Here is a 16278-nt window from a genome sequence, read left to right as displayed (position 1 = left end):
GAAAGCAAGGATTAAGGTAAGTATTATGTGTTAATAGCTTTTAAAAAGAATGTTGGTGAGATTGGGTAGGAAATAAATTGGGCATATAAGTTGGAAATAATCATGTTCTTGTATGCATTAATATTTAGGCTGTGATGTTTAATCATGTTTATGGATTACTTGTGAGCATGTAATTATGTGATTAGGAATGATTAAAATTGTTTGATTGAACATTGAACTTAATTCATGTGAGAACTATATTATTTATTTATTTTTATTTTTGGGAAGGGAATTCTTTTCTAAGTCTTTTCTTTTACAGGATGCCAATCTTACCTAGCAAATTCATCCAGTTGGGCACACTCGTTAAGAAACATAATGAGCACCCCTATGATTATGTAAAAAGGATATGATATTTCTGTTCCTATATGAGTAATGTCTTAGGAGACAGAGTTTATGACACCCCAGCCCTGACCTCATTTCAGCAATGATTGTTCATTGTCTCCCAGAAGATCCTCCTTATCGTGCTGTCAAAGAAAGATTTTCTGACTTTTATCTTCCAGGAGACATTCCAAACTACCACAAATACATTGATTATTATGGTCAATGGTACCCAGATTATGATTTCCTAAGTAATTACCTCGTTAGGGTTGAAAAAGCACATTGTCAACATTTGCTCCTTCCATACCCTTATTATTATTATAACAATCCAGTAGGGAATAATCCTCCACCTGGTCATCAGTCCGAAAGTTCTTCTTCTTCTTCTTCTTCTTCTTCTTCTTCTTGTTCTTGTTCTTGTTCTTGTTCTTGTTCTTCTTCTTCTTCTTCTTCTTCTTCTTCTTCTTCTTCTTCTTCTTGTTCTTGTTCTTGTTCTTGTTCTTGTTCTTCTTCTTCTTCTTCTTCTTCTTCTTCTTCTTCTTCTTCTTCTTCTTCAGGGGGAAATCAAGCAGAAAATGGGGAACAACAACAGGAAGATAGTTCACTTATGGAGATATCAAATCCAAATCCACCTCCAACTCCGATCGTTATAGACATCTCATCTGATGAGAAGGAAGTGGGAGAGTTTGTACAAGTAGAACCCGAACCTGAAACACCTAAACCTATGGAAGAGACAGATGATTCTAAGTTCGATCCTGAAAGCTATAAACAATCCGCTGACAAGAGAGATTACGTCCGAAAGGATTATATTTTATAGTTTTCTCATTTGGGATATTTAGTTTTAATTACAGTGTTTTTCTATTATTTCAGTTTTAAATTATTAAGTGGCATGACCACATTGAGTCAGTGAGCTTACATAGTACATATGTTCTAGAACTCAATATTATTTTGATAATTCTAGTTTATTTTAATTAATAAAAATCCTATTTATTTATTTTTTAAATTATTTATATTGATAAAAAAATTATTTTATTCTCCCAAAATCTTCCATTTCACATCACCATCCCAATAGCCAAAATTCCAAGCGAGTTAATTCCAATAAATTATTTCTAAGCTATGGGGATCTACGGGAATTACTTTTTATTTTTGATGTGATGCTTTATTAAATTCATGGTTGATTAGCAATCAATAATTGATTGACAAAGCTACAAATTCAGGGAATTCTTAGCTTTTGCTATCCCAATTTGTTAGCTTCAAATTTTATTGTGATTGTTTCAAGGGTGTTAAGTAATAGATGAGTGTATGCCTTGAGATCTAACCAAATCCATATCTATTATAAACCCTTGATCTTAATTTAGGAGAAGTAAAATGGCAGGAGGAAGTAATTATGGTAATGATGGAAACTATTTGAGTGAAGTAGTAAGACAGTTGGCAGTTGTAGCCCAACAGTTGGCTAGAAATTCAACCAACAATGTGGATGCTCAGAGTGAGATTTTCAAGAAGGTGGCCCAAAGAAAACCACCAACCTATCAAGGAGAGCTTGACCCTATCATATTAGAAAATTAGTTAAGGGAGTTTAAGAAACTGTTTGGGGCAGTTGGGTGCCCAGAAAATTCTGAGGTGGGCTGTGCTACTTATTAATTGAGAGGTGAAGCTGATCTTTGGTGGCAACAAAATGAGAGAACTGTTAGAGCTCTACCTGGATTCAATTGGACTACGTTCCAAGAAAAGGTGAGTGACAAGTTTTACCCTAGCTTCTTACAAAAGCAGAAGGCTGAGGAGTTCTCAAACCTCTAAATGGAGGAAATGACAGTGACTAAGTACTATACCAAGTTTATTGAGCTGTCTTGTTTTGCTGAAGAGTCCGTCACTACAGAGAAGGCAAAGGCTAGGAAGTTTGAGAGTGGATTGACTATTGATTTGCAGCTGAAGTTGTGTGGACAAGTGTTTGAAACTTTGGATGAGGTGTATGGTTGAGCTACCCACTTGTATGCTTTAGAGGTGAAGAAAAAGAAGGAACTAGTTGATGTGGAAGTGAAAGAAAAGAGGAAAGAGGTGGGACAGATCAATGGGAACCAACATGGTAACCAGAAAAATATAAAGAAGCAGAAATACCACCACAACAACTACTTCCACGGCAACAACAATAATTCCCAAGGTAACAATCGTCAAGGAGGACGTAACTTCAATGGAGGGGCTAGAAACAATAACCAAGGTAATAACAGAAATAAGAGGCATTATTTTTGCAGGAGATGGAAGAATAACCATCCTGGAAAGGACTGTGATGGAAATCTAATTGCTTGTCGTGCTTGCAACAAGTTGAGGCATAGAGAGTACGAGTGTTTCTCTAAAGGTTCTAATGGGAATAAACAAAACAATAATTCAGGAGGGACCTAAAGGAACTTTCAGGGAAACAACAATAACTTCAATGGAAATAAGGGAGCGCAACAGAGTGGAGCAAAGAACAACAATAACAGCAACAATAGGAATAATTAACAGAAAAGTGGAGCAACAGGAAAGTTGAATGCGTTGAGTAGGCATGAGGCTGATTCAACGAAATATGTCATCACTGTTACTTTTTCTATTCACTCTATTCCTGTTAAAGTTTTATTTGATTTTGGTGCAACTTTTTCTTTTATTTCGAAAAGAATTGTTTCGAAACTTAAAGACTCTTTGAAAATAGTTGAAGTAGTAGATTTACCAATAACCACTCCAACGAGTGGGGTAGTGAATTGTACCAAAAACTTAAGGAATGTACCATTAGAGATCGAAGGGAAGTGTTTCAGTCTGACCTGATCGAGAGCAATTGATTTCACCATATACTTAGTCCTAGGGACATCACCAGTATCCAAAGCACCATACCGGATGGCACCTGCAGAGATGAGCGAGTTAAAGGAGCAATTGAAGGATTTGTTAAACAAAGGGTACATCAGACCGAGTGCATCCCCTTGGGGAGCACCAGTTCTGTTTGTTAAAAAGAAAGATGGGAGCATGAGGTTTTGCATTGATTACAGAGAATTGAATAAGGTGACAATAAAGAAAAAATATCCACTTCCCAGAATTAATGATTTATTTGATCGGTTGAAAGGTGCAACTGTGTTTTCTAAGATTAACTTGAGGTCCGGATATCATCAGTTGAGAATTGCAGATGAAGACATTCCTAAAACCGCTTTTAGGACAAGATATGGACACTATGAGTTTACAATAATGCCATTTGGATTAACAAACGCCCCAGTAATATTTTTGGATTTGATGAACAGAGTGTTTCATCAATATATGGATAAGTTTGTAGTAGTGTTCATAGATGATATATTGGTGTATTCGAAGAACAAAGAGGAGCATGTAGAACACCTGAGGGTAATTATGCAAACACTAAGAGAAAACTGTTTCGGGGGTTTTTGTCCCTCGGGAGAGTTACAACACTGAAACTGGATCCAACTGAAGATGCCTGTACCTGCAAAGCAAACGGACCGCCGGATGGTCGGTGGTCCGCCTCCGAAGACTAAGTCAGTAAATATTCGGAGATAAAATGTGCGGAAGTAAAGTTATCTGCTTGGATTCCAAGCTCAGGTAAAGTGCTGTGTGTTCCCTGAAAACGACAGCTCTGTGGTAAGTGACGTATTGTCTCGTATTGTGTGTCAAAAATTCTCTCTTTTTTCGTGTCCCGTCATAAATGACGTAATGTCCCTATTTATAGAGTAGAGTGTGCCCTCCTAGGATCTCGTGACCTAGGAGTTAGGTCACGCCGTTTTGCGGCGCCTTGGGATTTGGGCCTTAGAAGGCCGCCATCCCAGGGCCAATACCTGAGTGACACGTGTCACTGTGCCCAAAAGGATTCTGAAGCACCTTTTGGGTGACACGTGTCGCCGACTGAATGGTCCCTGCTGGACCTTCAGTCCACGTAGGACGGAGAAGAGTCCTCCCTCCACGTGTCATCATTCCGTAGGTCCAAATGGCACCTACATGGAGGACACGTGGCACTTTCTGATTGGGCCACTTGGCCGGGTATAAAATACCCAAATCATTTGCCCCTCACAGGGGACACGTGCATTGCACGCGACTCTTGTGACAGGTGTCAGTATCTGAGTGGTCTGATTCAAAAATTACTGGAGGGAAAAATTAGGGTTTTTACCCCCCTATAAATAGTAAGGTTTGACCCCCCTCTTGGATTCACACCTTGGCGAATCTCTGGAGAATCTTGGACTTTTTGACTTAAAGAATCTCAAAATTCCCTAAGCGTTTTACAAGCATCCGACACTCGGCTACCAGTTCGACTGTTCTTTAGTCAACTAGGCGTCTTTCTCCCTTCTTCTAAAGGTAACGCCTGTATTTTCTTTTTACTCTTCATTTTTTCTTTGTTTTCGAAAAAATGGTTCCCCAATTGCATGCGGCACGGCGTAGGATAGTGATCAGCCGGTCACCGGGGACGGCTGAATCTAGAACTAGCAGTGCCGAATGCTTGGCCAAAGACCCTGCTTTGCGAACTTCTCCGAATCCGACCGTTTCCGTGTCTGTGCAGGACACTATGGCCAGAATCAAAAGAACAACAAGGCAGTGTAGCTCCGATGGAGTTTTCTACCATTCGGATGGGTCGACTGTTTTTTCTGACGGCTCAATAAGAGTGCCTCGAAGTGAGCTGTCGGAACACCCTGACAGCCCCTCCTATCTTCCTCCTACCCCCACTTATTACCATTCGCCCACATCCAGTGGAACTCCCAGTGATGGAATCCTGAGGGAGGCGGATGAAGAATATCAACCCGGGCCTTCTGGACAGGCGCCGGAAGAGAGTCTAGGGGAGGACCCCGCTGGCACCAGTCGGCGGTCCCCTAGCTCTGATGAGAGTTCTGATGACGAGTCGGCCTCGTCATCTTCTTCAGAGAATGCCTCCGTAACTTCAGAGGAGGCTAGATCAAACATAGATTCTGCCAGAGAGTCCCTGGCAGTGGATAGGGGGGAAAGCTGGGCCAAGCCGAGTGCTTCCAGGCGCTTTGAAAGAGCCCCCTACTTTCAGCATGTTCCGCCAGGCAGGCGGAGCGCCATGGCATCCGGCCTTGCCAATTTTAGGCGCAAGGTCGTCCTAGGCTATGGCTACTCTTTGTCGGTCCCTAACGAGGGCGACACCATAACCTGGCCGAGCCTGGCCAGCTATCAAGACAAAGCATTCGGCTGCTATGAAGCGGCCTTCCAGGCTGGCCTCCGCTTCCCTCTCCATCCGGCCGTGGAGAGGATCTTGGACGGATACCAACTGGGTATCTGGCAACTTGTACCCAACTCCTGGATCAATATTCTGGGGTACGTTGCCGCCTGTGAGATGCTGCAAGTGGAGGCGAGTTTTGAAGCGTTCGCCCACATGCACTATCTGAGCAGGGCGCCTGCTAGGGGCGGTGAAGGCTGGTACACCTTGACCACTTGCAAGGGGTACATGATGGCTGTTGGCAAAGAGAACAAGTGGAAAGACTGGAGGACTAAGTTTTACATAGTCAAGTCTGCCGATAGCCGCCTGAACCAAAAGTATAACAGGTGGAATAAGGATCCACCTCTCCTTGCAGGCAGGAGCGCATTGCCGCCTATTCCTAGGCAGGCGAAGGAGGAGATCATGGACGCGGGGTTGTTTACCGTGTCCGTGTGGACGAATGATGAGGGGGACAAGGAGGTCACCCCTCAATGCTATCTCCCTTTGTACAAGTGGTTTGAAGAAGGGACATTCTTAGCCGCCTGTGGGCTAAGTTCTGAGATGCCGAGAGGTAGTCGGCCGTCTGTTTTATATGCCATTTACCTTTGCTTTTCAGTACTTGTTTAATGATGCTAATCACTTGTTCATTTTTGCAGACAAAGCAATGGAAAAGCTCTCGGCCACAAGGAAGCCGGCTGTATCTGCTGCTCGATACAGGTCGAATGTCCTAAACAGGGCAGAAGTAATCACTCACACCAAAGTGGACGAGCAGAAAACTGGCGGCACCTCCAAGGTAGAAAATTGTTATTCATTTCTGACCAATATTAAATTTGCCCGAATGATTTCTAACGAGCGTTTAACTGGTGTTGATGTAGGGTGCGCCTTCCAAATCTCCTTCAAAACCATCCGACCCTAAAATCCAAAAGACTAGGGCGGGTGATGTGAGCGCATCCGGCAAGGGCGGCCGGAAGCACATTGCTCATAGGCCCAAGAAGGGCCCAGACGCCTCTTCTCTCGAAGCTGAAAAGGAGATCAGCAAACCGGATGCCCAGAGGGCATCGAAGGGTGGCTTTAAGCAACCCACCACTGCTGTCGGCTCAGCAGGAGAGAAGAGGAGACTGGGGAGAGAGGAGGAACAGAAGGACGACGGTAAAATCCATTCGCCTCTATTGTTCTTTCATTTAGAGGTGCTTGAGTTATTTTTTCTAACTTTCTCTCCTTCTCAGTTCCTGTGCAGAGGCCGACTGTTGTCCAGATGGCCAAGTCCATGCTGAGGGCGGTTGATCCTGACGACAAGGCGTTTGTCAGAGGAGTCGGCACCCTTGACTTGGATGGCATCTTGGGGAACCTCTGCGAGGTTTGAGTTTTAGCTCAAGCAACTCTTTTTTTTTTTTTTTTTTTTTTTTTTTAAGCATTATTCCTTTTTCCGCCTGGTTTTAACCATTCGGCTCTTTTGCAGGCCATGCTGCGCGTCCATGGGCTTAGGCAACCCCTCAAGGAGAAATCCAAAGAGGTAACAGTCGCTAAAGCTCGGGCCGAGTCTGCCTTGGATCGAGCTCAATTTGATATTGCTCAGAATGAGTATCTGACGCTTGATATGATGTATTCGCAGGCGGAAGCCAATATGCAGGTGAAGAAGGACCTGGATTCGGCCCGCCTGCGCATCACTTCCCTTAAGAAAGAGATTACAACTCTTAAGGAGAAGCTCGAGCCTCTTCAAGATGCCAAAGAAGAGGCCGAGAGAGCCAAGCAGAAGGTGGGCCGCCTGGAGCAGCGTCTCAGCAACCAGGAGCATCAGCTGAAGTCCAAGTTTGAGTCCGTGGCTGATCAAGAGAGAGAGGATCTTGTTAAGCAAATGATGAGCGATTATGAAGCCATCATGCGGGACACTTGGGCGGCTGTACAGCCGGATTCGGACTATCAGATTTGGAAATCCAAATTTGACGAAGCCAGCAAAGCATTCGACGCTCGCCTTATTGAAGAGGCTGAGAATGCTGAGGCCGAGGAAAGTTCTGGGTCCGACTCTTCTGGGGAGTCGTCCTCTGGTGGCGAGGAGGAGGATCAGGCGGAGGAGCCAGAGAAAAAGGAGGAAGAGCAGCCGAAGGACGACAAGCCGGCTGCCACTGAAGAGGCTCTCCCCTGATCACTTAAGCTTTTTATTTTTTTCTGTTTCTGTGGCCGAATGGCCAAGTACTTTGTTTTTCCGGCCTGCGTGCCGAGTATTTGTATTTTTACCGACCGAGGGGTCGGGTAATATGACAATCTTTCTGGCTTTGCCAGGTAACAATCTTAACCAATCGTCTGGTGACGATTGGTCTTTTTTAATTTAAATCCTTCGGCTATTTGGCTGAAGTTATCCATATTGTTGTTGTCCTTTGCATTTTGAATTTTTCATTGCATGAATTTTTCATTGCATGTTTTTGGCTAAGTATTATAACCTGTATACCATGCGAATGTTCTTGCCCCTGGACGGATGTCGGGTGGTTTCGGTTTATTGGATTGATTGACTTAGAAATTTTTGATACTTAGAAGAGTATGCATGGTTTCTAAGTCAATCAATCACTATGGTGATTGCCCCAAACCACGCGGCAGACGTCCATCCAGAATTGGCAAACATAAGTGTTCATTCGGCCATTGGTAAATTTTCAACTTAGCTAATTTGCCAAGGGTAAACCTCCGCTTGTTCTGCCCCAGAAGCAAAAACAAGCGCCTCCGGCCATAGGCCTCTTTGAGATAAAATGCTAAGTTTGTAACTTAACCAATTTTCTTTAAAAATAATTGTCCGCCTGTCTTGCGCCATAGGCAAGGATCAGACGTCATCCGGCCAATAGCCTCAATAATTGCTAAGTAGTTAACTTAACTTGTACAAAATATTCCGCCTGTTTTGCCCCTGAGCAATAACAGGCGCATCCGGCTTTATGCCTCAATTAGCCTCTACTCATGAAACAGTGACGACTGCGTTAAATAGAAAATTCAGGTCTTTTAGATTCCACTTTCGATTAAAACAAACGACTGCGAATTCTGCCTTAGCATTCGGTAGGGCCGCTTGATATATTCGTAGAGCAATGTGCCACCCAAATGGGAGATGCTTCTCCTCGACGAATTCGCCCAAATGGACGTCGCCGGTTATCTGACTCATGTTGGAGCAGACGGTCATGCTCATGTTGGAGCAGACTGTGACCATTCGGTCTCTTTTTGTTTATTAACATCCGGCCATAGGCCTCATCATGTTTTTATCTGGCCTTAGGCCTCTTAAATGATCAAGTAAATATTCATCAAGTGTTGGTGTAAACTTGATGAATTTCGTAGGGACGACTGTTCTAAAACAATCGGCTCCTTCAGAGGGATTGGGGCGTCTGCTGTTGGGACAGACGTTTTCCAGACATATTGGCCGTCTGTATTTGGTACAGGCGGCACTTAAAAAACTTAAATAAAGAGATAAGTTGGGAAATGAAGGCATATTCTCATTAACTATACGTGAGATTTACAAAATTGAGGTCTTTACATTCGTACTTAGAAGTAGTACTTTTTCAAGTTGTCTACATTCCAAGTTCTGGGCAGCTGCCTGCCGTTTGGTTCTTCCAGGCGGTAGGTGCCGTCTCTTATCTCCTCATAAATTCGGTAGGGGCCTTCCCAATTTGGGGTTAGCTTTCCCTGTTCATTCGCCCTACCGACTGCCTCCATTTTCCGTAGCACAAAGTCCCCCACTTTGAGAGGACGCTTGTGTACTCTTTTGTTATAAGCCCGAGTCATTCTCAGACGGTATATCTCATGACGCAAGGCAGCATTGCCCCTGCGTTCTGGAAGTGAGTCCAATGCTAGGCGCATGGCCTCCCAATTTGCCTCTTCATCATACAACATGATTCGAAGGGTAGGCTCATAGTGCTCGATGGGCAGAACAGCTTCTGCACCATACGCCATTAGGAACGGGGTTTCTCCCGTTGCCCCTTTAGCAGTCGTTCTGATGGACCAAAGGACGTGTGGTAATTCATCCGCCCAAAGGCCACCAGCCCGCTCAATCTTCTTTTTAATCCCGTCTGAGATTAACTTGTTGAAGGCTTCGACCTGGCCGTTTGCTTGCGGCCGGCCGACTGATGCGAAAAAGCTTGAGACCCCCTGATCTCCCAGCCAAGTCTTGAGTTGGGGCGTCTCAAATTGAGGACCATTGTCAAAAACCATAGACATAGGTACCCCGAAACGAGTGATTATGTTCCTCCAGATAAAGGAAATGACGTCTTTAGTCTTGATGTTTTTGACTGCCTCAGCCTCTACCCACTTGGTAAAGTAATCCACAGCCACCAATATATAGCGCTTGCCGCCTGGTGCAGTTGTATATGGCCCCAGAATGTGCATGCCCCATTTGGCAAAGGGTATTGGGCTGTGGATGGCCGTCAGGTCTGTAGCCGGACGATGGATGAGCTTGCCAAACTTTTGGCACTTGTCACATTTTTTCACCATTTCCATGGCATCCGACTCCAGAGTTGGCCAAAAGTAAAGCCGCCTGGCCTTGGCCGCGAGGGATCTGCCGCCTATATGGGAGGCGCAGAATCCCGAATGCAACTCTTCGAGAACTTCCTTCCCCTTTTCAGGGGTAACACACTTCAACAGGGGTTTCAAAAAGCCAGCCCTGAAGAGCTCTCCTTGCCGCAACTCAAAGTTAGCTGCTCGTTTTTTAAGAACAGCCGCCTCCCGTGGTGAGTCAGGGAGCGTGCCGTCTGCAAGGTAGGTCCGGATGCTGTCCATCCAAGTTGAGCTTCGGTCAAGGATTCCAATGGGGTCTTCCTCAGATATACTTCTTTTTTCCATGACCTCCCAAAAGACTGACCGAGGCGTTTCACAAGAGGCGGATGATGCCAACTTGGACAGAGCATCTGCCTGATTGTTTGAAGACCTGGGCACCTGAGTTAGATGAAATTCTTCAAGTGACCCAACTTCACTCTTGACCGCCTGCAAATATTTTATCATGGCCGGATGAGTGGCCTCGTACGTTCCATTAACCTGGAGTACGACCAGTTGAGAATCAGAGCAGGCGGATATCTTCTTCGCCCCTGCCGCCTTGCAATACCGGATGCCGGCCAGCAGGGCCTCATACTCGGCCTCATTATTAGACACCTGAAACTTGAACCGTAGTGCGTATTCGTACTTATCTCCTTCAGGAGATTGACAGATAATCCCCGCACCACAGTCGTTCACAGTGGAGCTCCCATCCACATACACTTTCCAAACCTGGTCTGTATTGTCCGGAACAACCGGCCTTGTCATTTCGACAATAAAGTCAGCTAACGCTTGTCCCTTTATTGCCTTCCTTGGTTCGTAAGTGATTTCTAATCCTTGCATTTCAATCGCCCATTTGAGCATTCGTCCAGAAGACTCCAAGGTTGTGAGTGGCCGTTTGATCGGTTGGTCAGTATAGACCTCTACCGCATGCGCCAAGAAGTAAGGTTTAAGCTTCTTGATGGCCATGTAAAGGGCAAGGCCGAATTTCTCAACCATGGGGTACCGAAGCTCCGCGTTTCTTAGAACATGGCTTATGAAATACACCGGGAGCTGGATGTCGTCTCTTTCAGCTAAGAGGACAGCACTGAGGGCATGATCAGAGACGGCTAAGTACATGAAGAGCTTCTCTTTAGGCAAAGGGCTGACAAGCCTCGGCAAAGAGTGCAGATGAGTTTTTAGCTTTTGAAAGGCCGCCTCTGCATCATCCCCCCATTCAAAGTTTATCTTCTTTTTGATTGCCTGGAAAAAGTAGAGACACTTGTCGCCTGAACGGCTGAGGAATCTCCCCAGGGCCGCCAGACAACCTGTTAGTTTTTGCACTTCCTTCACAGTACGGGGCGACTGCATGTCAATTACCGCCTGTATTTTCTCAGGGTTGGCCTCTATTCCTCTTTGGTCAATCAAAAATCCGAGAAACTTCCCAGACTCAACACCAAAGACACACTTTTTTGGGTTAAGCATGACCTTGTGCCGCCTGAGTGTGGCGAATGTTTCTCGGAGATCAGCAAGGTGATCCGCCTGCTGTTTGGATTTGACTATCATATCATCAATGTACGCCTCTACATTCCTTCCGATTTGGTTAACGAAGACAGTATTAATCATTCGTTGAAAGGTAGCAGGCGCATTCTTCAAACCAAACGGCATCACCGTATAACAGAACAAACCTTGATCAGTGACGAATGCCGTCTTTTCTTGATCTTTTTTCCAGAGGGGGATCTGATGGAAACCTGAATAGGCGTCCATGAAACTCATCAGGGCATGTCCGGCTGTTGAGTCGACCAGACTGTCGATCTTAGGCAATGGATAGCTATCCTTTGGACAGGCCTTGTTGAGGTCCGTGTAATCAACACACATCCGCCAAGTTCCATTCGGCTTTTTTACTAACACAACGTTAGCTACCCACTCAGGGAAGTTGCACGGCCGGATGAACTTGGCATCTAACAACTTTTTTACTTCGGCAGCTGCCGCCTGACTTCTTTCTTCGCCGTGGTTTCTTTTCTTTTGCCGGATGGGCTTCTTTTTAGGATCCACGGCGAGTTTGTGGACAGCGAGATCCGGGCTGATGCCTGGCATCTCTTCCACATCAAAGGCAAAGATGTCTTTGAAATCCATGAGCAGCTGGTGAAGGTTTTCACCCAACTTTGCAAAGGCAATCGTCCCCACCTTAATAGTTCGCTCTGGACGGCTATCATCCAGAGGGATATCAATGTGCTCTCCAGTAGGCTGGGGACGAAGATCATCCGGCCTTTCCCCGGTCAGTGATTGCTATTGCTTTTCTTTTTTGACCTCCACCAGCTGATCAGTCTTTCTTTTCTTTCCGGCTGGTGGGGCCGACTGTTCTTCCTTGACATCGTCAAGGTCAATCATTTGCTTGCCCCGGCCGGATGCTGCGGCCGCAGGCTTGACGTCCGAGAGATAACACTCTCGAGCCGTCTTTTGGTCCCCATTAAGGGAACCAACTGTTCCATCATCTTTCTCATACTTGAGCAGCATGAGAGCAGGGATGATGACGGCTTTACACTCATTTAGAGTGGGTCGGCCAAATATGAGGTTGTAAGCCGTGAGCTCTTCAACCACTAGGAAACGGATGGTCATATGCCGACCATCTCCCTTGCTTCCCAGGCGGACAGGTAGGTCGATTCGTCCGACTGGGTGCACAAGTCCTCCTCCAAACCCAACTAAGGTGTGGGTGACCTCCATCATGCTATCCGGTTTGTACTTGAGATTGGACAAGCATTTGAGGCTGATGAGGTCAGAGGAACTTCCTGTGTCAATCAAAATTCGGCCAACCAGCTGGTTGGCGACTTTACACTCGATAACAACAGGGTCATCATGCGGCCGACGGACTTTGCCTCTGTCCTGCTCGGTGATGACAACTTGAGGGAAGGTGGATTTACTAGATGTATCCCCCTCCTCAACAGAATTGACCATCTTTCTCAGATGGTCCTTGGTACCCCGAATGGTCGGGCCACCACAGGCAAATCCGCCTGCTATGGTATACACCGGCTCTTCATCAGTTTCGGCACTCACAGCAGGCTGGGGAGTCTTTTTCTTGGACTGCCCCGGATTTGCCTTTGAAGTCACTTTGGACTTCACATAGGACTTCAGCTGTCCTTTGTCGGCCAGACGGTCGAGCTCCCGCTTGAGACTAAAGCAGTCGTTCGTATCATGGCCAACGTCCTCATGGAAATGGCAATGCTTGTTCTTGTTCCTATTTTCAGCGGAACCTTTCATGGCAGTCGGCTTTTCAAGAGTTAGCCGATCCTTAATTTCCAAAAGGATGGAGCAGCAGTCCTTGTGGAATTCGTACCTTGGCACGTACGGTTTCCATTCTTTTTTCTTCTTCTGGGCCGGTTGATCAGAGTTATCAATGGCCCAGACTTGCTTTTTCTTTTTGCTCTCTTCTGGCTTAGGAGCCGGCTGAGCAGACCGAGTCTCTTTCTGCCGGTCGGACTTCTTATGGTCCGACTGCTTATTGGAGGAGCAGAGTTCGGTCGCCTGTATGTAGGCTTCCGCCTCTCGCAAGGCTCCTTGCAGAGTAAAGATTTGTTTGCGGACGAGTTCGTACTTAAAAGTAGACCCGTCCTTCAGACCCTTAAAGAAGTCTGTGAAGGCGACCTCATCAGACAGCCCATGAATCTGGATTCGGACCAGATTGAACCGCCTGACGTAGGATCGCAAACCTTCTCTATCTCCCTGCTGTACATTTCCCAAGTCAAGACTTGTCTTTTTGGCAGGGATGTTCATAGAGAAGTTTGATGCAAACAAGAACGCAAGCGTCTTGAAGCTATTTATGCAGCCAGCCGGCAGGTTGCCAAACCACTGCTGGGCTATGCCCTTCAGGGTGGCTGGAAAGCAACGACACCATGCGGCATCATCCAACCCTTGTAAATACATGAGGTGGGTGTATGCTAGCAGGTGGTCTTCTGGGTTGGAGGTCCCGTCATAGGCTCCAACCAGAATGTTTTTAACTTTGGCCGGCTGTACGGCTTCAGTTATTTCCCTGGAGAAAGCAGAGGGTTGATTTCCAAGGTGTTGCAGCCTAAGCTGCCAGTCCATCGGCTGATAGCCGTATGCCGCCTGTCCTCCATAGAGGGTAGGTTGCATGTAAGGTACAACTGGCGCCTGGTACAATGGCTGTGCCATGTACTGGGCGGGCTGAATCACATGTGGCCCAGACTGAACCCTTTGGCTGCTTGCTGGGGTCTCTTGTACAGACTGGGAACACCTCACAGAGGTATTCCGAAAGCTATCATGATAAGTCGACGTTGAAGCCGACTCTGATTGCTGGGTTCTCCTCTCCTCAATGTATTGTCGAGCGTCAGAGAACGTTTTCTTGCTACCATCCGGCTGTATGTGCCGGATGGGTTTTCTTGCACCCATTTCTGGGAAACGGAGCCGATTAAGGTCAAATTGGGGCCTGGCCTTCTCCTTAGGAGCAGGATGAGGAGTCGGCTGACGGTCCCTGACCGACTTCTGTTTGCCAGCTTGGGCTGGCTTCTTGGCCGACTGCTCCTTTCTAGGAGTAGGCGACTTTTTTGAGGCGAGCTGCTTGATTTCACCCCTGAGACTACTCAGGAGTGACATTAGCTCATCCCGAGTGACGGGAGTTGATCCTGCCGCCTGGGGAGGATCAACCGGCCGCCCCGAGGGCTTCTTTGGCTGGCCAGCAGTTTTGCTTGGTCCTACCTGATCATGGGGACGCTCTCGCCGTTCCTTACTGCGGATACGTTTAGAGATGAGGGATTCATTTGGATCCACATAGGTTTCGACATCAGCGTCGTCACCTAAGTCAAGGTCCGTGTGGACCAGTACATCATTTGGAGGCCGAATGGCCTCCGGATTTGGTACAAGCTCTTGTGAAGCCATTTCAGAGGTACTCTCCCCACAAACGGCGCCAAATGTTTCGGGGGTTTTTGTCCCTCGGGAGAGTTACAACACTGAAACTGGATCCAACTGAAGATGCCTGTACCTGCAAAGCAAACGGACCGCCGGATGGTCGGTGGTCCGCCTCCGAAGACTAAGTCAGTAAATATTCGGAGATAAAATGTGCGGAAGTAAAGTTATCTGCTTGGATTCCAAGCTCAGGTAAAGTGCTGTGTGTTCCCTGAAAACGACAGCTCTGTGGTAAGTGACGTATTGTCTCGTATTGTGTGTCAAAAATTCTCTCTTTTTTCGTGTCCCGTCATAAATGACGTAATGTCCCTATTTATAGAGTAGAGTGTGCCCTCCTAGGATCTCGTGACCTAGGAGTTAGGTCACGCCGTTTTGCGGCGCCTTGGGATTTGGGCCTTAGAAGGCCGCCATCCCAGGGCCAATACCTGAGTGACACGTGTCACTGTGCCCAAAAGGATTCTGAAGCACCTTTTGGGTGACACGTGTCGCCGACTGAATGGTCCCTGCTGGACCTTCAGTCCACGTAGGACGGAGAAGAGTCCTCCCTCCACGTGTCATCATTCCGTAGGTCCAAATGGCACCTACATGGAGGACACGTGGCACTTTCTGATTGGGCCACTTGGCCGGGTATAAAATACCCAAATCAAAAACAATCTTTATGCAAAGTTCTCTAAGTAAGAATTTTGGTTGGAAAAGGTAGCATTCTTAGGTCATTTTGTGTCTAAGGATGTCGTGGAAGTAGATCCAGCCAAAATCAAAGTTCTGAAGGGTTGGCCTAAGCCCAAAACAGTGTCTGATGTTCGGAGTTTCCTAGGTTTAGCAGGATATTATAGGCGTTTTGTGAAAGATTTCTCGAAGATTTCTAATTCTATTAATACTCTAATGAAGAAGGACAAGAAGTTTGAGTGGGATGTTAAGTGTGAAAAAGCATTCCAACTCTTGAAAGAGAAGCTGGTTACAGCACCAGTGCTAACTCTGCCAGACGATAGTGGTATTAATGATGTGTATAATGATGCATCAAAGAATGGTTTGGGGGTGTACTTATGCAAAATGGAAAGGTGATTGCATATGCATCAAGGCAATTAAAGATCCATGGAGTTAATCACCCAACCCATGACTTGGAACTTGCTGCAATTATCTTTGTGCTAAAGATCTAGCGCATTACTTGTATGGAGTGAAATGTAGAATTTACACAAACCATAAGAGCTTGAAGTACATTTTCACTCAAAAGGATTTAAACTCTCGTCAAAGGAGATGGTTAGAATATACGACGGATTATGACTTAGACATATAGTATCATGAAGGAAAGGCAAAGGTAGTTGTAGACGCTCTAAGTCGTAAGACCAGTCATGGATTAA

The sequence above is a fragment of the Chenopodium album genome, chromosome 4 (assembly GCF_948465745.1).
Source record: "Chenopodium album chromosome 4, dcCheAlbu1.1, whole genome shotgun sequence".
NCBI classification, from domain to species: Eukaryota; Viridiplantae; Streptophyta; class Magnoliopsida; order Caryophyllales; family Amaranthaceae; genus Chenopodium; species Chenopodium album.
This window is presented reverse-complemented; position numbering follows the sequence as displayed.